The following is a 27,013-nucleotide window of genomic DNA, read 5'->3' as shown; positions in this document are numbered from 1 at the left end:
GATACAGATTTACGAGCCTGTAACATAGTATTAATCACAGAGTCAGAGAAACCTCTTTGACCAAGAATCAAGCGTTCAATCGCCATACCTTTACATTGAAAGATTTCAGATCCTGATGGAAAAAAAGGACCTTGTGACAGAAGGTCTGGTCTAACGGAAGAGTCCACGGCTGGCAAGAGGCCATCCGGACAAGATCCGCATACCAAACCTGTAAGGCCATGCCGGAGCTAGTGCGGGAGGAGAAATTTTTCCATAAATTTCTCGTGTTGGTGAGGGCGGGGCAGAGGAAGGTCATACAAAAAGTAAATAAAAAAAAGTGATGGGGGGCAGAGAGAACAAGGAAAAAACAACTCTTAGCTTTTTTTTTTTTTTTTTTTAAGGTTTAGTGTTTGTGGAATGCGTCCCCAGGTGGAAAAATATATAAAATTTTAATGTATATTAGAAATAAGAAAAAAGTGATCAATAATCTATGTGAGTTACGTGACCAGGCCCTGAAATAAATGTGTAGTAAAATAGTAACAGGAACAGAAGATCTGAAATTCTCTTATTTAACAAGTGCCTTCAAATTCACGCTTAGATATGGTTATGGTTAGATTCTTACAAAAAATAGGAACAGCTCTTTTACCACCTTATTACATATCCTTGTTGTCTGATCTAATCAGGACATACAGCACATAATTACGTTAAGTCAGCATACATTCCCCTTCTTGACTGGCAATATTCTGCAACATATGCAACATTAGCAGTACAATATGCTTAACATTGTATACTCAGAGCCCTCACTGTTGCAAAATTCAAAAAGAAACTTATAACAGGAAACTTTGAGACTTAAGTTGCCACACTTAGTAGCAACTGCTAGTATTCCTAGACAGCAATATAAATTTTGCTTGCTTGCTTTTAAACTCTGGGGAATAGCAGGATATAGATTAGAACAATATTTTTCTGGTTTTATATTCTTTGTTCCTGGAGAAAAAAAGAAGTTATAGGCCTTTTGACACAATTGCTTAACACTAATAGTATACTTAACAGTGTAATCCTGCGATATTAATATACGTCTAAACATATATATGTATAGGCTTCAGATAGATATAGCCCAAATGGAAAGGCAAAATAGGAGTAACAATAGAAAGTATTTGTGGGCTTTAGGAGTTCTAGCCGTGCTGACTGCGACTTTTAGTAGGCTAGTGTTATCTGCGTAAATATTGCAGACCTTAATGCCAGGCTGTATTTGACGAGTGTCTCTTTAAAGTTTACCAGCAGCAGGCTGGTTGCATATATCACAGATATCCCTGAGAGTCCCTATTTGATAGGGGGCTAATACAGATAGAGTATATTGCAGCCCAAAAAATATATTGCAGATATGTCTCTGGTTGCAAATGTACAGTGCCCAGGGCTTTTACAGCAATACCGATTTTACTGCTGGGAAGAGGGTGTGATGTCTATAATATATTAGATATCCTTCAGAAGACTGAAGACTGAAGTGTCTCTTTAGTAGTGAGCAGGCATCAGACTGAGTGTTCATATGTAGAGACAGCACAAAGCATAACTTTTCTTACACGAGCTAAGTGGTGTAACGTGGAGGATATGACAATGCCGAGATAGACAGTCAGTCAGTATCACTTTTGGGGTAGAGGTAGGCAACCGGTGTCACTTTTGAGGCAACAAATATTATTATAGAGACTTTAGAAATCTTACCCCAAGACCAAGCGGTTGTATTGAAGCAGGCAGCATATCTACTCAACGTCCATAAGTGACTCTCCCGGGTATTCCATGCTGTGTCATCCAGACCTGGGAGGCGTTGGTAGCAGAGCTTCAGTACTTCTTTGATGCCACTGTCATGGCATACAGCCACCAGTGAGCCCCAGAGCATAGATATCCAATGCCAGTTTTACTCTGCGGGTACTCTCGTAGACTGCGACTCACCGCGGGAGAGTTCCAGTGAATAGGTGAGCTGATTTATCAGGTACAGACGCCCACAGCGTGGGCCTGGGCTGTTGTAAATCCGCGGCGTGCTTACATTTGCTGTGGGATTACTCTTCGCTGCGGACCGCCCACTTGCTCTGGCCGCCCGCCGACGGGAGCAAGAGCCGGTAAGTCTTGACGTTTCTCAGAATATTCCTTGTCTCCTGCACCTGCACCGCTTTATGGGCTACTGGTCCTTGCCCCTTGATGCAAAGAAGCACGTAGATGGATCCGGAGCCGGGGTTTAGACCGTGCCTCTTCTGCTGTACTGTTCACCTTGGTTGCCGGCAATGCACCGTTCTCATCTGAGTATGGTATACGTGTATCCAGTACCTCATCTGTGGCTCTAGCGAGTGAGCCTATGGACGGCTATTATGGTGCTTCCAAGTCAAACCCTGATAGAGGTAGGGTCGTGTCCTAGGGAGCAATCAAAGCGCTCCAACAACGGACCTTGGCTGGAGTTAGTTCTTCGGTGAGCTCCGACAGGTAAAACGCCACTTTCTCGTGCACCTGTTAGCTCCTCCTCCTACAGGAAGCCCTGTTTCTCTCTTCTATCATAGCAATGACTTGCTGTATTCTAGGTAATATCTATAGCACTGTTAACTTTTAAGCAACATTCAGGTAAGATAATTTTGATTACATGTCTTGCTAAGGGTATGTTCATGTCCGGTTGAGAGTTAAAATATAATGTGTTGCTAAATTTTATTTAGGTAGATATAAGGGTCTATTGAAGAAGTATTAGCAATATGAATGTGAAGTTTATGGCCCTCGTATTTCCACTTTTCACACTAAGGTACTGTATAAATTGCAATCACTTTAATATTGTACAGGTCAGATTGCTTGGTACAGTATTCAAATATAACATTGCTCTCTGTTGATGAAGTCTCAGCTAGCTAACTAATGTCTAGTTTAGAGGGATAACCTAGGAATGTCTGTTTACTGAGTGTTGCAATGAAAGTAACCGCACTGCGGCCTACTCCATATAAATTACAAAATGTGGACAGGGTGAATATGCTTGTACTGTTTAAGTGTCTATTTGAGTAACCCATTCCACCTAGACGAAAGCATTGGACTCTCTACAACACCACAATGTTGGATCATCTGGACTAGTGCCTAGCACATTGTTGTTTGAAGTTCTTATAGTTTATAGTTCATAATTGTTATCGCCTGTTTAATTGAAAGAAAAAAAATATGTTTATCTGATGTCCATTCAATTTCTAGGGGGTATTCGGGAAGTTGTTGTGCATGGGTCAAACCGAGTTTATGGTTATTTCTTGTTATGGGAGATTTATATCTAACAGTAAGCAAATCCTTAGATAGCTCTACATAGAGAGGAGATTTATCTCCATCTCAAGTCTAATAAAAGATTCATCTATAACGCATATGCATCACGGGGACACATCCCCATTTACTTTCTTCGTTTCATCCTTTTTTTCAGAGACTCTGTGTTTCCACCGAGTTTCCTTCACTCCTTCTATTAGGAGATCCATCCTTATATACTTATTCAGTTCTGAGTTTACACTAGTTTTCATTACCAGACATTTTTCTGACTTATTATCACCTCTTTATCTATCCTTTCCACGCGAACACACTATTTTCTGACCTTGCATTTTACCTTACATAACCCTCCCCTTCCCATTTCCTGAGCGAGAGCTAAGTATTACACATAAGACAAACCGGGTGATTAGTCATGTCAACATTTAAGAGAGGAAAGACCGTAGACCAAACCTTTACTTTGTCTACAATAAATGTAAAGGGGTTAAATAGCCCTGGTAAGCGGTCGATTGTTTCAAGAGAACTGAACAAACAAGGCCACTCTATACTATTTTTACAAGAAACCCATTTTCAGAAGGGTAAGGAGCCAGTGTGGAATAATCCGAGATATCCCTTGATGCTCTTTGCCTCTAATGCCAAAAGGAAAAATGGGGTGGGTATATTGCTTCATGGGTCCATCCCCTTACAGCCATCAACAATAATTAGAGACCCAGAAGGACGATACATGATGATAGTGGGTCTCCTGTTTGGGAGACCTATCACCCTTCTCAATGTCTATGGCCCCAACACGGATCAGCACTGCTTTATTAAAAAAAATTCACGCCTCCTACTAGACCATCGTAAGGGAATGGTACTGTTAGGAGGGGACTTTAATTTTTCCTTTAACCCACTCATTGACACCTCTAACTCAGTATCAAGTACACCTAAAAATATTTTAAAGACCGCTAAGACCGCCATTCATGACCTTAATCTGCATGATGTTTGGCGCACTTTGCACCCCACGATGAGAGATTTTACATATTATTCTAGTGTACATAAAAAATACTCTCGTATTGATTATATATTTATGGATTCAGTGGGACTCTCCTCGGTGAGCGCAAGTGAAATTGGTTCTATAACATGGTCGGACCACGCACCAGTCACTTGTACGGTGATATGGCCGGAAACACCCCTGACTGAGTTTGTATGGAGACTAGACGATCATTTATTAACAGACCCACTGGTAATGGACACAATAGGTAAAACTTTGACAGAGTTTTTCACTTTTAACACACATAATGACACATCCAGCTCTAATAACTGGGAGGCACACAAGTGTGTTATCAGGGGTGAGCTTATTAAAATCAGAGCAAGGAAACTGATTGATAAAAGACAAAAATATGAAAATTTATACTCCAGTATACACCTTTTAGAGCAAAGACACAAAGCTAGCCCGGGAGACTCCTCTCTCTGGGTACAACTGATTAATACCAGAAAGGAGTTAAAGGATCTTATTGTATCAGATGCGCAGCGACAGGCTTTGTACCTTCGGTGCATGTACTATGATGAGGGCAATAAACCAGGCAGGTTGCTGGCCAGATCTGTGCAAAGGAAAAAATACAAATCATTCATACACTCTCTCAAGACTACTGATTCAGGGGAGATAAAAGATAGCAAAGGAATAGCCAACGAGTTTAAAAAATATTACCAGTCCCTTTATAACTTAAATTCGCCAACAGGCTCAACGGTTACCACACAGTCTGATGGTAAACAAAACCTAGTTACGGAATATTTAAGAGACCTGCCCCTTGAAGCTCTATCGGAAGAAGATTCAGCCACTCTTGATTTACCCATTACTGAAAAAGAAGCTATAAAGGATTTACCGTCGGGGAAGTGTCCAGGCCCAGATGGTTTTACTCCAAAATATTACAAAACCTATAGGGCCCTTTTAACCCCCCATCTTGTCACTCTTTTTAATGAACTGTCATCCACCGGAAAGCTGTCGCGTCAGATGCTTGAAGCGCATATTTCTGTTTTGCCCAAACCGGGCAAACCCCCGAATACCCTGAGCAATTTTCGTCCGATTTCTCTTCTGAATACGGACATTAAAATTCTAGAAAAGGTCCTTGCCAATCGCATAAACCGAAATCTCCCTAGGTTGATCTCCACTGATCAAGTGGGCTTTGTGCCAGGCCGAGAGGTCAAAGACAATACCATCTGAATCCAGCACATTATAAACTATGTAAGGGCCAATTCTCTCTATCACTTTTATCAATAGACGCCGAAAAGGCCTTTGATAGAGTGGATTGGCTCTATCTCAGACAAGTTCTTTCTAAGATGAACTTTGGTGAATCCTTTCTAAATATGATCTTTTCACTTTACTCCACTCCAAACGCTAGAGTAAGAGTTATTGGGGGTTTATCTGATACGTTTAATATAACTAATGGAACCAGGCAGGGCTGCCCACTGTTGCCGCTGTTATTTGTTCTGTCTTCCGAAGCCCTTGCCCAAAGGATCCGACTGAATGAGAGAGTTTGTCCTCTTTAGGATAATTGTAAAAAGGTTTGTACACTGTGTATATAAAGTTTATTTGTGTGTAAATATTTGGTGTTTTGTGATACCTGATTTCAATAAAAAAAACTTTTTTTCCCACTTTATAAACATGTGAAAGGTTTCTTGTGAATCATTTCATGAGTTTTCAGATTAGACATTTGTGTAAAACTTTTTCCACACTCTGTACATGTGAAAGGCTTTTCCCCTGTGTGAATCCTTTCATGCTTTTTCAGATCACTCTTTTGTGTAAAACTTTTTCCACACTCATTACATGTGAAAGGTTTCTCCCCTGTGTGGGTCTTTTTGTGATACATAAGGCATTTTTTAGATGTGAAACATTTCCCACACTCTGTACACGTGAAAGGCTTTTCCCCTGTGTGAATCCTTTCATGAGTTTTCAGACTACCCTTTTGTGTAAAACTTTTTCCACACTCTGTACATGTGAAAGGCTTTTCTCCTGTGTGAATCCTTTCATGCCTTTTCAGTTCATTCATTTGTTTAAAACTTTTTCCACACTCTGTACACGTGAAAGGCTTTTCCCCTGTGTGACTCCTTTCATGCTTTTTCAGATCACACTTTTGTGTAAAACTTTTCCCACACTCTGTACATGTGAAAGGTTTTTCCCCTGTGTGAATCATATCATGCTTTTTCAGATCATTAATTTGTGTAAATCTTTTTCCACACTCTGTACATGTGAAAGGCTTTTCCCCTGTGTGAATCCTTTCATGCTTTTTCAGATCACTCTTTTGTGTAAAACTTTTTCCACACTCTGTACATGTGAAAGGCTTCTCCCCTGTGTGAATCCTTTCATGAGTTTTCAGACAATCCACTCGTGTAAAACCTTTTCCACACTCTGTACATGTGAAAGGCTTTTCTCCTGTGTGAATCCTTTCATGAGTTTTCAGACTACCCTTTTGTGTAAAACTTTTCCCACACTCTGTACACGTGAAAGGCTTTTCTCCTGTGTGACTCCTTTCATGAGTTCTCAGACTACCCTTTTGTGTAAAAGATTTTCCACACTCTGTACATGTGAAAGACTTTTCCCCTATGTGAAACCTTTCATGCTTTTTCAGATCACTCATTTGTGTAAAACATTTGCCACACTCAGACAATGTATGTGGTTTCTCACCTGTGTGAATTTTGTAGTGTTCTAGTAGAGGAGACTTCCATCTAAAGCTTTTCTCACATTCTGTAGATTTCAAAGCTTTCTCCTTTGTATGAATCATTTGGCTAGACTGTGGACTTTTCCCTTCTTTAATATGATTTGAAAACTCAGTAAATGTGTGTGGTTTAGCCTCTGGAATAATAATTTCACTAGATAAGTCATAAATGTTGTCCTCTTGTTTGATGACTAAATTACTCTCTGTACACAATGATTGCTTCCCAGTTCCTGCCAATTCACCATCTTCTCTAAATATCTGCTGTGATATCCCCAATGTTTGTGAATAGTCATTAGTGTCTAAGACTTTTGGAGTTTGCGGTATCATTCTGGTGTTTCCTGTAGTGAAGGATGGATATGAACTATTCAAGTGTTTGTCTACATAAAAATAAATGAAATAAAGAAAATTTAGAATGTTTATTCATTTATAATATAATCCATCTCAATAAAACATTTTTTTATACTCAAAAAATGTCTTCCATTTTTAATTTTTTAAATTTATTTACCTGTAAATCACAAATTAAAAAGGATAACATAGAATGTAAACATTACTACATCATAGAAAACTAAATTACTGATTATGGATGAAAACAAGTAATAGGGCCGCATTAAACAAGGTGCGTGTGGATAATGTTCTCAGCCAGGGAACAAGTAAATCTGTATTCTGGGCAAGAGAGGTGGCATCCACCATCCTCATTTAACATTGCACAAGCAACTGCACATACAGCCCTGCCCAGCTCATGCTTAACAAGTTGGGTGAGAACCTGATGCCTCAATCATCACAGACTAATCATCAGTGTGAGATGTTTTGAGAGGGTAAGATGCAGTTACTGTATGATAATCTTTAGCTTTTGGCTGTGGTTCTAATTATACAAACAGCCAAAAACTTTTAGTTTCATAATACTCACTGTAAAATTAAGCACACAAATCAGTGGTGGTTCTGGGGTGGGGAACACTGGGGGAGTTGTGGTTGTTCCACAAATGGGAACAAGGTAGGCATAAGTGTAGTTGTGGGTGTTCCATGAGTGAGGTCAGGGGAAGGTGGAGTTGCCGGTGTTCTGAGTAATGAACCAGGTCAGGGGGTGAGGTTAGGCTGTTGTTGGACATACTACCCTAATCATCAGCCCAAAAGAGGTTGCTCCTTCTTTATAACGTCACTGACACAAATGTTCTCAAAGATGCAGATATAAATAACATAATTTATGTAAGAACTTACCTGATAAATTCATTTCTTTCATATTAGCAAGAGTCCATGAGCTAGTGACGTATGGGATATACATTCCTACCAGGAGGGGCAAAGTTTCCCAAACCTTAAAATGCCTATAAATACACCCCTCACCACACCCACAATTCAGTTTAACGAATAGCCAAGAAGTGGGGTGATAAAAAAGTGCGAAAGCATATAAAATAAGGAATTGGAATAATTGTGCTTTATACAAAAACCATAACCACCACAAAAAAGGGTGGGCCTCATGGACTCTTGCTAATATGAAAGAAATGAATTTATCAGGTAAGTTCTTACATAAATTATGTTTTCTTTCATGTAATTAGCAAGAGTCCATGAGCTAGTGACGTATGGGATAATGACTACCCAAGATGTGGATCTTTCCACACAAGAGTCACTAGAGAGGGAGGGATAAAATAAAGACAGCCAATTCCTGCTGAAAATAATCCACACCCAAAATAAAGTTTAATAAAAAACATAAGCAGAAGATTCAGACTGAAACTGCTGCCTGAAATACTTTTCTACCAAAAACTGCTTCAGAAGAAGAAAATACATCAAAATGGTAGAATTTAGTAAAAATATGCAAAGAAGACCAAGTTGCAACTTTGCAAATGTGATCAACCGAAGCTTCATTCCTAAACGCCCAGGAAGTAGAAACTGACCTGGTAGAATGAGCTGTAATCCTCTGAGGCAGAGTTTTACCCGACTCAACATAGGCAAGATTAATTAAAGATTTCAACCAAGATGCCAAAGAAATGGCAGAAGCTTTCTGGCCTTCTCTAGAACCGGAAAAGATAACAAATAGACTAGAAGTCTTTCGGAAAGACTTAGTAGCTTCAACATAATATTTCAAAGCTCTAACAACATCCAAAGAATGCAATGATTTCTCCTTAGAATTCTTAGGATTAGGACATAATGAAGGAACCACAATTTCTCTACTAATGTTGTTGGAATTCACAACTTTAGGTAAAAATTCAAAAGAAGTTCGCAACACCGCCTCATCCTGATGAAAAATCAGAAAAGGAGACTCACAAGAAAGAGCAGATAATTCAGAAACTCTTCTGGCAGAAGAGATGGCCAAAAGGAACAAAACTTTCCAAGAAAGTAATTTAATGACCAATGAATGCATAGGTTCAAAGGGAGGAGCTTGAAGAGCTCCCAGAACCAAATTCAAACTCCAAGGAGGAGAAATTGACTTAATGACAGGTTTTATACGAACCAAAGCTTGTACAAAACAATAAATATCAGGAAGAATAGCAATCTTTCTGTGAAAAAGAACAGAAAGAGCAGAGATTTGTCCTTTCAAGGAACTTGCAGACAAACCCTTATCTAAACCATCCTGAAGAAACTGTAAAATTCTCGGTATTCTAAAAGAATGCCAAGAAAAAAGATGAGAAAGACAGCAAAAAATATAAGTCTTCCAGACTCTATAATATATCTCTCTAGATACAGATTTACGAGCCTGTAACATAGTATTAATCACAGAGTCAGAGAAACCTCTTTGACCAAGAATCAAGCGTTCAATTGCCATACCTTTACATTGAAAGATTTCAGATCCTGATGGAAAAAAAGGACCTTGTGACAGAAGGTCTGGTCTAACGGAAGAGTCCACGGCTGGCAAGAGGCCATCCGGACAAGATCCGCATACCAAACCTGTAAGGCCATGCCGGAGCTACCAGCAGAACAAACGAGCATTCCTTCAGAATCTTGGAGATTACTCTTGGAAGAAGAACTAGAGGCGGAAAGATATAGACAGGATGATACTTCCAAGGAAGTGATAATGCATCCACTGCCTCCGCCTAAGGATCCCGGGATCTGGACAGATATCTGGGAAGTTTCTTGTTTAGATGAGACGCCATCAGATCTATTTCTGGAAGTTCCCACATTTGAACAACCTGAAGAAATACATCTGGGTGAAGAAACCATTCGCCCGGATGCAACGTTTGGCGACTGAGATAATCCGCTTCCCAATTGTCTACACCTGGGATATGAACCGCAGAGATTAGACAGGAGCTGGAGTCCGCCCAAACCAAAAAAATTTGAGATACTTCTTTCATAGCCAGAGGACTGTGAGTCGCTCCTTGATGATGTATGCCACAGTTGTGACATTGTCTGTCTGAAAACAAATGAACGATTCTCTCTACAGAAGAGGCCAAAACTGAAGAGCTCTGAAAATTGCACGGAGTTCCAAAATATTTATCGGTAATCTCACCTCCTGAGATTCCCAAACTCCTTGTGCCGACAGAGATCCCCACACAGCTCCCCAACCTGTGAGACTTGTATCTGTTGAAATTACAGTCCAGGTCGGAAGCACAAAAGAAGCCCCCTGAATTAAACGATGGTGATCTGTCCACCACGTTAGAGAGTGTCGAACAATCGGTTTTAAAGATATAAATTGAAATATCTTTGTGTAATCCTTGCACCATTGATTCAGCATACAGAGCTGAAGAGGTCGCATGTGAAAAACAAGCAAAGGGGATTGCGTCCAATGCAGCAGTCATAAGACCTAGAATTTCCATGCATAAGGTTACCGAAGGGAATGATTGTAACTGAAGGTTTCGACAAGCTGAAAACAATTTAGACGTCTCTTGTCTGTTAAAGACAGAGTCATGGACACTGAATCTATCTGGAAACCCAGAAAGGTTACCCTTGACTGAGGAATCAATGAACTTTTTGGTAAATTGATCCTCCAACCATGATCTTGAAGAAACAACACAAGTCGAATCGCATGAGATTCTTCGAATGAGAAGACTGAGCAAATACCAAGATAACCGTCCAAATAAGGAAATACCAAAACCCTGTTCTCTGAATACAGAAAGAAGGGCACCGAGAATCTTTGAAAAAAATTCTTGGAACTGAGGCTAGGCCAAACAGTAGAGCCACAAAACTGGTAATGCTTGTCTAAAAAGAGAATCTCAAACACTAAAAGTGATCTGAATGAATCGGAATATGCAGATACACATCCTGCAAAACTATTGTAGACATAAAATGCCCTTGCTAAACAAAAGGCAGAATAGTCCTACAGTAACCATCTTGAATGTTGGTATACATAACGATTCAATATTGATAGATCCGGAACTGGTCTGAAGGAATTGACCTTCTTTGGTACAATGAAGAGATAAAATAAAACCCTAGCCCCTGTTCCAGAACTGGAACTGGCAAAATTACTCCAGCCAACTCTAGATCTGAAACACATTTCAGAAATGCTGAGCCTTGCTGTGTTAACTGGGACACGGGAAGAAAAAAATCTCTTAGCAGGAGGCCTTAACTGAAGCCAATTCTGTACCTTTCTGAAACAATGTTCTGAAACCAGAGATTGAGAACGGAATTGATCCAAACTCCTTGGAATAAAACGTAATCTGCCCCATACCAGCTGAACTGGAAAAAAGGGCCGCACCTTCATGGGTACTTAGGAGCTGACTATAGGTTTCTATAAGGCTTGGATATATTCCAAACTGGAAATAGTTTCCAAACTGAAACCGCTCCTGAGGATGAAGGATCAGGCTTTTGTTCCTTATTATGAGAAAAAGAACGAAAAAATGATTATTACCCTGGAAAGAAAGGGAAAAACAAAGTTTAACTTAGAAGACATATCAGCATTCCAAGTTAAATCCATAAAGCTTTTCTAGCTAAAATAGCTAGAGACATATACCTGACATCAACTCAAATGATATCAAAAGATAGTATCACCAATAAAATTATTAGCATGTTATAGAATAAAAATAATGCTATAAAATTATGATCTGATACTTGTTGCGCTAAAACTTTTAACCAAAAAGATGAAGCTGCAGCAACATCCGGTAAAAATATAGCAGGTCTAAGAAGATTACCTAAACATAAGTAAACTTTTCTTAGAAAGGATTCAATTTTCTTATCTAAAGGATCCTTAAATTTAGTACTATCTGCCGTAAGAATAGTAGTACATTTTAGCAGGAATAGAGACAGCCCCAACCTTAGGGATTTTGTCCCAAAAAACTCTAATCTGTCAGATGGCACAGAATATAATTGCTTAAACGTTTAGAAGGAGTAAAAGAATTACCCAAATTATTCCATTCCCTGGAAATTACTTCAGAAAAAGCATCAGGGAGATTAAACACTTCTGGAATAAATACAGGAGATTTAAAAAACCCTATTTAAACGTTTAGATTTAGTATCAAGAGGACCAGAATCCTCTATATCTAAAGCAATTAATACGTCTTTAAATAAAGAACGAATAAATTCCATCTTGAACAAAATAAAAAGATTTAACAGCATCAACCTCTGAGACAGAAACTTCTGAACCAGAAGAACCATTATCAGTATCAGAATGATGATGTTCATTTAAAAATTCATCTGAAAAAAGAGAAGTTTTTAAAAGACTTTATGTAAACTAGAAGGAGAAATAACAGACATAGCCTTCTAAATGGATTTAAAAAATAAAATCTCTTATGTTTAACAGGAACACTCTGAAAATTAAATGTTGACGAAACAGCAACAGGTAATATAACAGTACTAAAGGAAATTTTATCTGCATTAAAAAGTTTGTCATGACATGCAATACAAACAACAGCTGGAGAAACAGGTACCAAAAATTTATAGCAGATACACTTAGCTTGGTAGCTCCAGCCCCGGGCAGTGATTTTCCTCAAGTAACTTCTGACTCAGTTGCAACGTGGAACATCTTGCAATATGTAATAGAAAAAACAACATATAAAGCAAATTGATCAAAATCCTTAAATGACAGTTTCAGGAATGGGAAAAAAATGCCAGTGAACAAGCTTCTAGCAACCAGAAGCAATAAATAATGAGACTTAAATAATGTGGATACAAAAGCGACGCCCATATTTTTTTAGCGCCAAACAAGACGCCCACATTATTTGGCGCCGAAATGCTTTTGGCGCCAAAATGACGCCACATCCGGAATGCCGACATTTTTGGCGCAAAATAACGTCAAAAAAATGACGCAACTTCCGGCGACACGTATGACGCCGGAAACGGAAAATAATTTTTGCGCCAAAAAAATCCGCGCCAAGAATGACGCAATAAAATGAAGCATTTTCAGCCCCCGCGAGCCTAACAGCCCACAGGGAAAAAAGAGTCAAATTTTTGAAGGTAAGAAAAAATGATTAATTCAAATGCATTATCCCAAATATGAAACTGACTGTCTGAAAAATAAGGAAAGTTGAACATTCTGAGTCAAGGCAAATAAATGTTTGAATACATATATTTAGAACTTTATAAACAAAGTGCCCAACCATAGCTTTAGAGTGTCACAGAAAATAAGATTTACTTACCCCAGGACACTCATCTACATGTTTGTAGAAAGCCAAACCAGTACTGAAACGAGAATCAGCAGAGGTAATGGTATATATAAGAGTATATCGTCGATCTGAAAAGGGAGGTAAGAGATGAATCTCTACGACCGATAACAGAGAATCTATGAAATAGACCCCGTAGAAGGAGATCACTGCATTCAAAATAGGCAATACTCTCCTCACATCCCTCTGACATTCACTGCACGCTGAGAGGAAAACCGGGCTCCAACTTGCTGCGGAGCGCATATCAACGTAGAATCTAGCACAAACTTACTTCACTACCTCCATCGGAGGCAAAGTTTGTAAAACTGAATTGTGGGTGTGGTGAGGGGTGTATTTATAGGCATTTTAAGGTTTGGGAAACTTTGCCCCTCCTGGTAGGAATGTATATCTCATACGTCACTAGCTCATGGACTCTTGCTAATTACATGAAAGAAATAATAGTTTATATTTGTTTAATGAGCGATCTATTCTATTTTCCCAGTAATTAAAGTCAGCATAATATCTATTTTACTCACCTAACACATATGAGTTCATGCTGATAACAGGCTCTAATGTCTGTGCTCAGAAAGAAGGTTCCCTTATTCACTCCAGTTACATCAATACCTGATATCTCTCTGTGGCCTGGCTGTGTCTGTAAAAAGTATATTAAATGGTTTAGACAGATAATAATAAATAATGGTCCTGATTAACTGTACGTATGGTATAATTAAAGGCACACATAACAATTCATGTAATACAGATCAGCTGATTAGGTTATTACATATGTGCTATTGATTCAGCACAAGCATTTAGTACAGTTAGCTCTGTGGGTGCTATAATTGCCCCATAAATATGAATCTTCCCAGATCTATACAACATAATGGTAGAAAATCTATTTAAGCTGGGCCATATCATAACTTTATAAATATATTATCTTTGTTTTCTATCATTTATTTGAAACAATATTTTCTCCTGAAAGAAATGTTAACTATCAGTTGTTTAAATATAAGTTAAATTGGATACTGCAGTATTGGTATTGTACTTCCTACTAATTCTCACTGTCAGACATTTTGTATCTGTCATGTGCTCCACCCCCAGTCCTTTAACTTCTCTTGGTCAGTACTGAGTTGTCTTAAATCACAATGCAAGGGGGTGTGGGAGAGATAGGCACATAAATGTTAATTTCAATTGTTATCTTGGAATGAGTTAAGAAAATAAAGAATTTTTGTGTTTAGATAGAGTGATAATATAAAGAGATGTTCTTTTGGCAAATTCAGTCTATTTAAAAGGACCATAAAATACAGAATTACAAAATCAACAGATGCATAATAAAAATACAATGCAACAAAACTTACTATGAATTTAAAGTGATGGTAAAGTTGCAACGTTTTGTGCGCTTATCTAGGTAGCCTATATGTTTATGAACAAAGTCGCTAAGCTTGTTTTGTTTTTTGTATACTTTCTAAATAATAAATGACTAATCTAAAAAATCTGTGTTACTGTACCTTGCTCCTCCCCCATTGTACTTCCTGCTCTCATATATGTATAATGTAGAGAGCGGTCCCACCTGCTCTCTACGTCAGCATCTAGGCTCACTCCCAAGACAGTAAGCTTTGCGCATGCGCAAGTCTAATCTCTCAGTCACAATGTAAACAATGAAGCATGCTATTCATTGTTTACTATTGTGCTAGAGAGCTGTCTTCCATATTGTATTAGATGGGATTCCCTAGTATGATCGACGTGCATGCTTTACAGGGAGCGTGCTTTCACTTTGCACGGCTGCAAAATAGCTTGCGCATGCACTATAGATAAAGTGGGCGGATTAGCTAAAGTCCTGGTCACGTAACGGCCAAGATTTCAACTGGAGGAAAAGGAAAACGTCACAGAAGAAAAATCTATGACACAGAGCTGGGTGGAATACGGGACACTAGGAATTAAATGTTAAAACTGTAAGAACTTTAATGTCATTGATTAAAAAAAAAAAATGATGAATGAAAGTAATATTTTTTTCCCTAAAGCTAGCAAATGCCAGTTTGACCACTGCGCAACTTTACCATCACTTTAAAAAGAGCAGTAGATTGTTTTCTGGTAAATGTAGTTCTGCACCTGTACCATGTGACAGCTATCAGCCAATAACAGACTCCTGTACTATGTGACAGCTATCAGCCAATAACAGACTCCTGTACCATGTGACAGCTATCAGCCAATAACAGACTCATATTTTTATATAATGTGATCTCCTGCATATGCTAAGTAGGAGCCGGAGCCTCAGGTCATTTAATGAAAATAAATTACAAACAGCAAACAGTTATTTTACATAAAAATAAAGCTAAAGGAGACATTTCCCATACACTTTATACTATTTTATACACCGGTAAAACAAGTCATTAGAAACACATTAAAGGGACAGCAAAGTCACAATTAAACTTTTATGATTCAAATTTAAACATCTTTCCAATTTTCTTCTATTATCAAATCTGCTTTATTCCCTTGGGGACCTTTGTGACAAAGCTTATAATGCACTATGATGCGCTAGCTGCTGATTAGTGGCACATACAAGCTTCTTGTCATTGGCTCACCTTATGTGCTCAGCTAGCTCCTAGTAGTGCATTGCTGCTGCTTCAGTAAAGGATACCTAGAGAATGAAGCAAATATAAGTTGGAAAGTTGTTGAAAATTATATGTTCTATTTAAATGATGAAAAACATTTGGGGTTTCTTGTTATTTTAAGGGGAAAACAAATTTACAGGACACTGTCCCTTTAAGTCTGTGATCATGTGACATAAACAGCAGCAGCTGAAGGCGCAGAATACACTTACTAAGGTCTTTACTAACAACAAGAATCAGTCACAGATCAGTGGGATAAACGTTCTGATGATAAACAGGTGCAGCTAATAGAAATAAGAAATGTATTATAAAATAACCTCATTAGAAATAAAATAATATGCAGATCACAAGATATTTATCATTAGATCAGTATATGTGATGAGACTGATACAACAGGGCCATAAGCTGAGTGATATTTATTACTGGAGCAAATAGCAGCTTCACACTAATATTACATGAAAATGGTTTATCTCAGCTCTACAGTTAATTATAAACCTATAGGGAAATACAGGATTCTAATTGGCTGATACTTAAAAATCTATTGCTCATTGGATAACAGGAACAACCCCCACAAATGTATTATTGGACAGACCTCCTCAAACTTAAAAATGTTGTTTGGTTTTGCTACAAACATTCATTTTACAAAATGCTATAAATCATTATTTATTAAATTGGGCTTTTTAAATTAAAGAACTTAATATTAAATTACTTAACACAGCATGAAAAATATAGAAAACAAATTAAATGCAGTGGACTTTTTATTTAAACTCAGTTGATGTCAGGTTTTGCCTATTACCGTTTAGCAGAAGCTCTGTAAGTATGAAGTCTCTCTGGTTCCTCCTGTGATATCACTGAGTGTTACACAGATATTTATACTAATGTGGGAGTGTCACCTTTCTCTGTGTGACTCACATGAGTACAACTTGTCAGTTGGGAGACAATGAGAGGGTCACACCTGGCCTTTTGTTCTCATATAGATGTCTATTGTCCCCTCTGGTGTCACATGAATACAGAGTCCCTGCCTCCCCCTCAGGGTGTGATTATCAGATGGATAAGTAATGAGGAAACAAACTGTTTATTTAAATGTGAGAGATTTTTCTGCTGTGTCCTAAAATATCTCAGGATACAGCATTATACTATCTTTTTATTGATGGGAATTGTTATTTTAACACAATTTAGTTGCAAACAGAAATATAATATTAACCTGTTATTAGATACATGTGAGATACAATGCTGAGTATTTCAGTACTAATAATTTAACCCTTTTATTATTTGTTCACTAACTGTATAATCTAATGTTTATTTTTCTAATCTTTCTACCATACATCTTTTATATACACACACACACAGTATCCCACAAAAGTGAATAGACTCCTCACATTTTTGTAAATATTTTATTATATCTTTTCATGTGACAACACTGATGAAATGACACTTTGCTACAATGTAAAGTAGTGAGTGTACAGCCTGTATAACAGTGTAAATTTTCTGTCCCCTCAAAATAACTCAACACACAGCATTAATGAACAAACAAAAAGGGGTTGCAATAGCACTACACACATAAAGAGGGGGTGCCCTATATGGCTTATATTAGGGTTTACCTTGTGGGCTGGAGTGCTTGTGCATGGGTACAATTAGCAACAGAAAGTCAAAAATAAATTTGACTAAAAAGTATGCACTTTTACAGCACTTCCATCTCCCCTAGTCTGTCTGACATCATTTTCTAGGAAGTGGAAAACTTATTCAAAATTAAAACAACTTTTATTACAAAAATAACTCTTAAAGGGACAGTCTACCATAGAATTGTTATTGTTTTAAAAGATAGATAATCCCTTTATTACCCATTACCCAGTTTTGCATAACCAACACTGTTATATTAATATACTTTTTACCTCTGTGATTACCTTGTACCTAGGAACCTTCTTCCAACCCCCTGATCACATGTCTATGACTGTTTATTATCTAATGTCTTAAATTTAGCATTGTTTTGTGCTAAATCTTAAATAACCCCCTGTGCCTGAACACAGTGTTATCTATATGTCCCATGTGTACTTTCTGCCTCTTTGTGTTGAAAAGAGATTTAAAAAGCATGTGATAAGAGGCAGCCCTCAAAGGCTTAGAAATTAGCGTGAGTCTGCCTAGGTTTAGTTTAAACTAAGAATACCAAGAGAAAAAAGCAAATTTAATGATAAAAGTAAATTGGAAAGTTGATTAAAATTGGTCCTATCTGAATAATGAAAGTTTAATTTATACTAGACTGTCCCTTTAAAACCAAGAAATGTGAAATGTAAAATTACAAAGAGAATTTAAGAATGCATTATCATGATGTGGTTGAGCACCGGTTATTCTTGAACAATCACTGAGATTTCATACCATATGAAGCGTGTCAGACCCCAATGTGTTATAGAATAAAAGTATACCGTTTCTTATAAAGTACTTATAACCTGGGGGAATAGTATTAGACTGTTTTTGCACCGTAGTCTGGTAACACACAGAATAGATAGGGGTTGAATGATTAGAACATACGTGTTCTTGAGACTATATAAAATAAAATAAGTCAGGATTTTAAACAGCAGCAAAACTCTGTTGTCTACAAAATAATATCTCACCAGCAAGGTTTATGAGATAGAAAAAAAGATAATGATCTATCCTGGTCAATAGATGGAATCCTGCACACCTTTAACAAACTTCCAAAAGGTTTATAGAACTACGTACCAATTTAAGGTGGCACAAATACTTGCTGATTCCTCTTTCAGAAAAAAAGGAAAAAAAAGTAAATTTATGCTTACCTGATAAATTGATTTCTTCTATGATACGACAAGTCCACGGATTCATCCTTTACTTGTGGAATATTATCCTCCTGCTAACAGGAAGTGGCAAAGAGCACCACAGCAAAGCTGTCTATATAGCTCCTCCCTTGACTCCACCCCCCAGTCATTCGACCAAAGGTATAGGAAGAAAAAGGAGAAACTAAAAAGGTACAGAGGTGGCTGAAGTTTTAAATAAAAAAATATAATCTGTTTTAAATTGAAAGGGCGGGCCGTGGACTCGTCGTATCATAGAAGAAATCAATTTATCAGGTAAGCATAAATGTACTTTTCTTCTATAAGATACGACGAGTCCACGGATTCATTCTTTAATTGTGGGATACAATAACAAAGCTACAGGACACGGATGAACGGGAGGGACAAGACAGATACCTAAACAACAGGCACCACTGCTTGAAGAACTTTTCTCCCAATAACCGCCTCAGAAGAAGCAAAAGTATCAGCATTGTTTCAGCCCATGTGCTAGCCACCGTTCTGGTAGAATGAGCTGTAATCCTTTCAGGAGGCTGCTGTCCAGCAGTCTCGTATGCTAAACGGATGATGCTTTTCAGCCAAAAAGAAAGAGGTAGCCGTAGCTTTTTGACCTCTACGCTTTCCAGAATAGACAACAAACAAAGATGGAAATCCTTGGTCGCTTGCAAGTAAAACTTCAAGGCACGAACCACGTCCAAGTTATGTAACAGACGCTCCTTCTTAGAAGAAGGGTTAGGACACAGAGAAGGAACAACAATTTTCTGATAAATATTCTTATTAGAAACAACCTTAGGAAGGAATCCAGGTTTAGTACGCAAAACCACCTTATCCGAATGGAATATAAGATAAGGCGAGTCGCATTGTAACGCAGATAGCTCAGAAACTCTTCGAGCAGAAGAGATAGCAACTAAAAACAGAACTTTCCAAGATAGAAGTTTAATATCTATGGAATGCATAGGTTCAAACGGAACCCCTTGAAGAACATTAAGAACTAAATTCAAACTCCATGGCGGAGCAACAGGTTTAAACACAGGCTTAATTCTAACCAAAGCCTGACAAAACGACTGAACGTCTAGGACATCTGCCAGACGCTTGTGTAGTAAGATTGACAAAGCAGAAATCTGTCCCTTTAAGGAACTAGCTGATAACCCCTTCTGCAATCCTTCTTGGAGAAAGGACAAAATCCTAGGAATCCTGATCTTACTCCATGAGTAGCCTTTGGATTCGCACCAATAAAGATATTTACGCCATATCTTATGATAAATTTTCCTAGTGACAGGCTTTCGAGCCTGAATCAAGGTATCTATGACCGACTCAGAGAATCCCTGCTTAAATAAAATCAAGCGTTCAATCTCCAGGCAGTCAGCCGCAGAGAAACTAGATTTGGATGTTGGAACGGAACCTGAATGAGAAGGTCCTGTCTCAGTTGCAGTTTTCACGGTGGCAGAGATGACATTTCCACCAGATCTGCATACCAAGTCCTGCGTGGCCATGCAGGTGCTATCAAGATTACCGAAGCCCTCTCCTGTTTGATTCTGGCAATCAGACGAGGAAGGAGAGGAAAAGGAGGAAACACATAAGCCAGGTTGAACGACCACGGTACTGCTAGAGCATCTATAAGTACTGCTTGAGGATCCCTTGCTCTGGACCCGTAACAAGGAAGTTTGGCATTCTGACGAGATGCCATCAGATCCAATTCTGGTGTGCCCCATTGATGAATCAATTGTGCAAACACCTCCGGATGGAGCTCCCACTCCCCTGGATGAAAAGTCTGACGACTTAGAAAATCCGCTTCCCAGTTCTCCACTCCTGGGATATAGATTGCTGATAGATGGCAAGAGTGATTCTCTGCCCATCAAATTATTTTAGAAACCTCTATCATCGCTAGAGAACTCTTTGTTCCCCTTGATGATTGATATATGCTACAGTCGTGATATTGTCCGACTGGAATCTTATGAATTTGGCCGAAGCCAGCTGAGGCCATGCCTGAAGCGCGTTGAATATCGCTCTCAGTTCTAGAATATTTATTGGAAGGAGGGCCTCCTCCTGAGTCCACACACCCTGAGCCTTCAGGGAATTCCAGACTGCACCCCAGCCCAATAGGCTGGCATCCGTCGTCACTATGACCCATGCTGGCCTGCAGAAGCACATTTCCTGGGACAGATGATCCTGTGACAACCACCAAAGAAGAGAGTTTCTGGTCTCTTGATCCAGATTTATCTGAGGGGATAAATTTGCATAATCCCCATTCCCCTGTCTGAGCATGCATAGTTGCAGTGGTCTGAGATGCAAATGAGCAAACGGAACTATGTCCATTGCCGCTACCATTAGTCTGATTACCTCCATACACCGAGCCACTGACGGCCGAGAAATGGAATGAAGTGCTCGGCAAGTGGTTAAGATCTTTGATTTTCTGACCTCCGTCAGAAAATTTTTCATGTCTACTGGGTCTATCAGAGTTCCTAGGAATGGAACTCTTGTAAGAGGAACAAGTGAACTCTTCTTTATGTTTACCTTCCACCCGTGAGATCTTAGAAAAGCCAACACGATGTCCGTGTGAGATTTGGCTAGATGGTAAGTTGATGCCTGAATCAAAATATTGTCCAGACAGGGCGCCACTGCTATGCCCCGCGGCCTTTGAACCGCCAGAAGGGACCCTAGCACCTTTGTGAAAATTTTGGGAGCTGTGGCCAACCCAAAAAGAAGGGCCACAAACTGGTAATGTTTGTCCAGGAAGGCGAACCTGAGAAACTGGTGATGATCTTTGTGGATCGGAATGTGAAGATGCTTTGTGGCGGAGGAGGAAGTAGAGGGTCCACCTTTAAAGTTTCAAAAGGAACGAAAATTATTTTGTTTAGCCCTCATTTTAACAGTCTTGTCCTGAGGAAGGGCATGACCCTTACCTCCAGTAATTTCGGAAATGATTTCCTTTAGTTCAGGCCCGAATAGGGTTTTACCTTTATTTATTTATTTTTATTTATAAAATATTTTACCAGGAAGGATACATTGAGATTTCTCTCGTTTTCAAGTATGTCCTGGGACCACAAAACATTGCATTGATACAATAGGGTACAATAAAATACAAAAACAATAATAATACACAATATATGCAAACATTTAACATAGAACTGGTACGAAATATTTAATCAACCATGACAGGAGCATTCTGTTTTGAGATATGTATAGAGGGATCTCTTAAAGGATTTTAGGCTTGGGGAAGTTTTTAAAGTGTGAGGGAGGTCATTCCATAATTGTGGTGCTCTGTAGGAAAAGGAGGATCGAGCTGCTTTCTTTTTGTATTGAGGCAAGCTAAATAATGTGCCGTTATTGGATCGGAGGTTATAGGAGGTGGGAATAGCAGGGGAGAGCATTCTGCTCAGGTAGGGTGGGAGCTTCCCAGAAAGGCTCTTAAAGACAAGGCAGGAAAGATGGATGGTGGATTCAAGCGACAGCCAGTTTAGTTCTTTTAGCATGTCACAATGGTGGGTCTTGTAGTTACATTGTAGCACAAAGCGGCAGAACGAGTTATAAAATGTATTTAGTTTATTAAGGTGAGTTTGCGGAGAAGGTGCATATACTATGTCCCCGTAATCCAAGATAGGCATCAGCATTTGCTCCAAACCACTTTTTACAACCACCTATAGCCCTCAATATGGGGAAATTTGTTCAATAATAACTAAACATCTGCCTATACTCACAGCAGAGGACAGTCTCAAAGACTATGTGCAATCTGGGTGCAACTTTGTAGCTAAAAGAGGATGCACTCTAGGGAACATGCTATCACCGAGTATGTTAAAGAAGAAGCCAGGTACAAGCAGTTGGTTGCACGTCAAGGGGCATTATAAATGCCACTTTAATAAATGCATAGCCTGTGGCTGCACTCGTGTAACAAAAAGCTTTCAATCCATGGCCACACAGAGAGTTTATTCCTTAAAGAATTGTACCAATTGCCGTACCAGTAATGTTATTTATCTCGTGGATTGCACATCCTGCCAAAAACAGTATGTAGGTTGCTCCACCAGAGAGGCACGAACACGAATTCGTGAACATCTCAATAATATCGAAAATGGGATTGAATGCTCAGATCTAGCACAACATTTTATCCATAAACATGGTAAAAATGTAAATAGCTTTCAATGGCAGGTCATTGAGCAAGTTAGGACCCCAGATAGAGGAGGTGACATGTCCAGTAGGCTTCTATATCAAGAGGCATACTGGATTTTTCAACTCAGAACAAGGAGACCAGCAGGCTTTAACATCGAAGGTGATGTCATTAACCTCTGGCAAAGAAATTGACCGATAGAATTAACTTGAATCCACCTGATAATTAGCTGGCCCCCAATTTGTTTAAATTTATACCCCATCAGGATTGTCCTTGTTCAATGATGAAAGTCAATAAAATTTAATAAACTTTAAATACTAATTTTATGGCAAAGCCTCACATATAAGCATTAGAATGTTAACTAATGATCAACCCTGACATCATGTCTCAATAGTCCCGAGCAATTTGTTCCCATTAAACAACCAATAAGTTCTAATATTGTGACATGTAACTTGCTTTATTTATCTACCCTTATAGTTAGGTATTTGCTTTATATATCTACCTTTATAGTTGGGTATTTTTCATGTCCAACTTAATATCTCTATATAGATTATCGCATCTTTTTCCAAAGAAAACTGCCCCTTTTAATAAATTCTAAAACTCACAATATTTGATTGACTTTTAAAGTCAGTCAAGTTATACTATTTCACTTACACTTATAGCTTGATGTATTTTTATTTGGTTAAATTTCAATATGTAAATTAATTATTCACTAAAAGAGAGACATGCCAGCATATGCAACCTACATGCTTTATTCAAGTTAATAAATTGTACTTTAATTAAAGTTATGGCAACTAATGCTCCAATACATAAGGGTTAATAAACTGTACTTCAATTAAAGCTATGGTAACTAATGCTACAATACATAAGGGTATGTCCCGTTAACTATGTAGCTTTGTTTCCCCCTATACACCCAGTGTTAATGATCTATATATATACTGGTGGTTATATCTTTTATTTGCATTTGCCTCTTATTGCATCCTTTTCTCATATTTTGTAAATTTTGTAAAGTATAGAACTTGTCCTGATCTCATGTTTGTTATTTACATAGTTGTATCTCAGTTTAATATAAGAATGTACTTTCGTTAATCATGCTCAGCTTGGGGATTAGTTTTTTCAGTCACAGGGGCTATTTAAGCTCAGTGTCTGTCCTCACAAAGTGTGTCTATGAGTAAGGCTAACATGTAGCCAAAACGCGTAAGACAGCCCAGCTTCACATTTTATGCTCACTTTGTTTTTATCACTTTTTTCACTTGGTTTCCAATAAATCATGAACTTTTAAAACTTTATAGTGCCTGGAGATTCGCATGGTTTTTGCACTTTCTGTTGTCTGGATATACATTGTTACCAGGCTTGAATCTCGGCACTCAGGTGAACAGTAGGTGTATGGGGCTACGATCGAGTAGTAGGGAATCCCATTGGTGCAGGAGACGATTCATGTCACGGACCGGAAGCACCTGACAACGCTCAGTCACAGCGTGCAAACTAAACAGCATTACGGAGGCTGTGGAGTGGTATGCCCATACGGATGATTATTGGAGCACAGGACAACGACCTCTACGCCAGATATCATGTTATTTCAAGTTTTTGCATATTTGCTTAAATATTTTAGCCTTCTGGCCAGAGAAAGTGGAGTTCCTAGAAATAAATTTGTCTAGGGCTTCTGATGGTATTAGATTAAAATCACCCGCTAAAACAATATTCTGATCCATAAAATTAGTTAACATAAAGACTAAACTATTCCAGAAGGTAGGGTCTGCTAGACATAACAGATCATAACAGGGTCTAGTGATACTTTTATAATATTATATGTAAGTTTTTTATTTAATAGGATAGCTACTCCCTTTTTCCTTCTAGAACAAGGGGTGGCAATCACCCCCCCCCAACCCATTTACATTTGAGCTTGATAACTTCCTCTTGTTTTAAATGTGTTTCTTGTATTAAGGCTATATCAGGGTTATGCTTACCCAATTGTCTGATTATTATTTTCCTCTTGATTGGGGAGGTGATGCCACCCACATTCCATGATAACAACCTAATATTGCCCTTCATCTAATCAATATATTGTACCAGAATTAAAAAAGGTTTAGGGGGAAAACTACAGCAGACGGGGGGGGGGAAGAGGGGAGGCTGGTAAAACAAAATTAACCCAAACAGAACAGGGCGAAAACAAAACAGAACAAAAAAAAACAAAAACAAAAAAAACGAAGAAACACAAAAAAGATTCCAAGCATAGATTATTTACAACAGAAACCTTGTCAGGCGAAGCCTGGTACACTTTTGGCCGCAGGGGCAGCCTATAAGTTGACTTAGTAATTAACATTCTTAACTCTAAATATTTAGACACCATTTCCATTATAAACAAGCATAGTAGTGCCCTAACTAAAAAACACAGATAAACTCTATTTTATAGCTATCCCAGTCCTCATGTAAGTGTTAGCTTGTGATCTTTAAAATAGCCTTTAACTTCTTCTATATTGTCTAGTCTGACTATGCCTTCCTTTTCTTCTATAATAATTCTTGCAGGGTACACTAATTTAGCTAGGAAACCCTCTTTGATTAACTTAGTACAGAAAGGGGCCATTTCTTTCCTCCTGAAAGCAGTATCAGCAGAGTAGTCTTGGAATATTAAAATTCTATTATCTTCAATATGAAAATTATCTATTTTCCTATATAGACGAAGCATACTTATTTTATCTTGGAAATTTAAGAACTTTATCAGGATTGGTCTATGTATGTTTTTACCATTTGCTCTTCTTCTAGGGGGACCCAATCTGTGGGCCCGTTCTATCGATATTGGTAATTGAGAGTATTCTACCCCTAGAGCTTGGGGCAGTATTGTCGCAGCAAAATGTAATAGGTCTTTAAAGTGATCTGACTCAGGAACACCTATGATTTTTAAGTTATTCCGCCTTGAGCGGTCCTCAAGGTCATCTAACCTGGCAGTCAGGCTTATATTTTTCTTTTCTAATTCTGAGATTTTTTGGGACTGGTTATTAGTTATATCTTCCACTTCTGAAATTCTGTCTTCTGCTTCTGAAAGTCTGTTAGCAAATACTTTTAATTCTGACGACAGAATAGAGATTTGGATTTTGATATGTTCAAATTGTGGGAGGAAAATGTCACTGAGTTGGGTAATTAGGGGCTGTAGGTCTGTCTTTGGGCTTAAACCTTCACTAATATTTTCAGTCATAATGTCAGATATACGTGGCCTTCTGTCCTTACTTTTTGGGGGCATGGTCTGAGGTGGTGTGCTGTGCGGGAGGAGAAATTTTTCCATAAATTTCTCGTGTTGGTGAGGGCGGGGCAGAGGAAGGTCATACAAAAAGTAAATAAAAAAAAGTGATGGGGGGCAGAGAGAACAAGGAAAAAACAACTCTTAGCTTTTTTTTTTTTTTTTTAAGGTTTAGTGTTTGTGGAATGCGTCCCCAGGTGGAAAAATATATAAAATTTTAATGTATATTAGAAATAAGAAAAAAGTGATCAATAATCTATGTGAGTTACGTGACCAGGCCCTGAAATAAATGTGTAGTAAAATAGTAACAGGAACAGAAGATCTGAAATTCTCTTATTTAACAAGGGCCTTCAAATTCACGCTTAGATATGGTTATGGTTAGATTCTTACAAAAAATAGGAACAGCTCTTTTACCACCTTATTACATATCCTTGTTGTTTGATCTAATCAGGACATACAGCACATAATTACGTTAAGTCAGCATACATTCCCCTTCTTGACTGGCAATATTCTGCAACATATGCAACATTAGCAGTACAATATGCTTAACATTGTATACTCAGAGCCCTCACTGTTGCAAAATTCAAAAAGAAACTTATAACAGGAAACTTTGAGACTTAAGTTGCCACACTTAGTAGCAACTGCTAGTATTCCTAGACAGCAATATAAATTTTGCTTGCTTGCTTTTAAACTCTGGGGAATAGCAGGATATAGATTAGAACAATATTTTTCTGGTTTTATATTCTTTGTTCCTGGAGAAAAAAAGAAGTTATAGGCCTTTTGACACAATTGCTTAACACTAATAGTATACTTAACAGTGTAATCCTGCGATATTAATAT

The 27,013-nt window shown here is 38.3% G+C and overlaps 1 pseudogene; it reads right to left on the bottom strand.

Moving 5' to 3' along the window:
- Positions 1 to 27,013, bottom strand: part of LOC128661295 (zinc finger protein 91-like) — a 272,986-nt pseudogene that overhangs the window by 3,959 nt on the left and 242,014 nt on the right.

The sequence above is a fragment of the Bombina bombina genome, chromosome 5 (assembly GCF_027579735.1).
Source record: "Bombina bombina isolate aBomBom1 chromosome 5, aBomBom1.pri, whole genome shotgun sequence".
NCBI classification, from domain to species: domain Eukaryota; kingdom Metazoa; phylum Chordata; class Amphibia; order Anura; family Bombinatoridae; genus Bombina; species Bombina bombina.
The sequence above is the reverse complement of the archived record's forward strand: the minus strand, read 5'-3'. Positions and strand labels throughout refer to the sequence as shown.